The following is an 878-nucleotide window of genomic DNA, read 5'->3' on the forward strand; positions in this document are numbered from 1 at the left end:
AATTTTAAATTAAAAATAAAAATATTTTTATTTTAATTTATTTAATTTTCGAATTCTTCCCTCTCATCTCCTTCTAATTATTTATTTATTTACTAACACTTCTCTTCATCTCAAAATTCGAACCCTCTTTTCCTCTTGGTGTTCGAATTTCTCTTCTTCTATTCTCTTCTTCTTCTACTCACATAAAGGAATCTCTATACTGTGACATAGAGGATTCTATATTTTCTTTTCTGTTTTCTTCTTTTTCATATGAGCAGGAACAAGGATAAGAACATTCTTGTTGAAGCTGATCCTGAACCTGAAAGGACTCTGAAGAGGAAGCTAAAGCACAACTCTCTGGAGAAAATCTGACAAAAATTTTCGAAAAAGAAGGAAACATGGCCGAAAATAATAACAATGCAAGGAAGATGCTTGGTGACTTTACTGCACCAAATTTCAATTTACATGGAAGAAGCATCGCAATCCCTGCCATTGGAGCAAACAATTTTGAGCTAAAGCCTCAATTAGTTTCTCTGATGCAACAGAACTGCAAGTTTCATGGACTTCCATCAGAAGATCCTTTTCAGTTCTTAACTGAATTCTTACAGATCTGTGATACTGTTAAGACCAATGGGGTTGACTCCGAGGTCTACAGGCTTATACTTTTCCCGTTTGCTGTAAGAGACAGAGCTAGAATATGGTTGGAATCTCAACCTAAAGATAGCTTGAACTCTTGGGATAAGCTGGTCACGGCTTTCTTAGCCAAGTTTTTACCTCCTCAAAATCTTAGCAAGCTTAGAGTGGATGTTCAAACTTTCAAACAGAAAGAAGGTGAATCCCTCTATGAAGCTTGGGAGAGATACAAGCAACTGACCAAAAAGTGTCCTTCTGACATGCTT

The 878-nt window shown here is 36.1% G+C and overlaps 1 non-coding gene across 1 annotated transcript; it reads right to left on the reverse strand.

The window, feature by feature from the left end:
* Nucleotides 1-770: 770 nt before the first annotated feature.
* Nucleotides 771-878, reverse strand: LOC112739995 (small nucleolar RNA R71). The gene has a single exon (XR_003170928.1). It is a non-coding gene; the product is annotated as a small nucleolar RNA R71 (small nucleolar RNA).

Source organism: Arachis hypogaea, chromosome 13 (genome assembly GCF_003086295.3).
Source record: "Arachis hypogaea cultivar Tifrunner chromosome 13, arahy.Tifrunner.gnm2.J5K5, whole genome shotgun sequence".
In the NCBI taxonomy this organism is placed as follows: domain Eukaryota; kingdom Viridiplantae; phylum Streptophyta; class Magnoliopsida; order Fabales; family Fabaceae; genus Arachis; species Arachis hypogaea.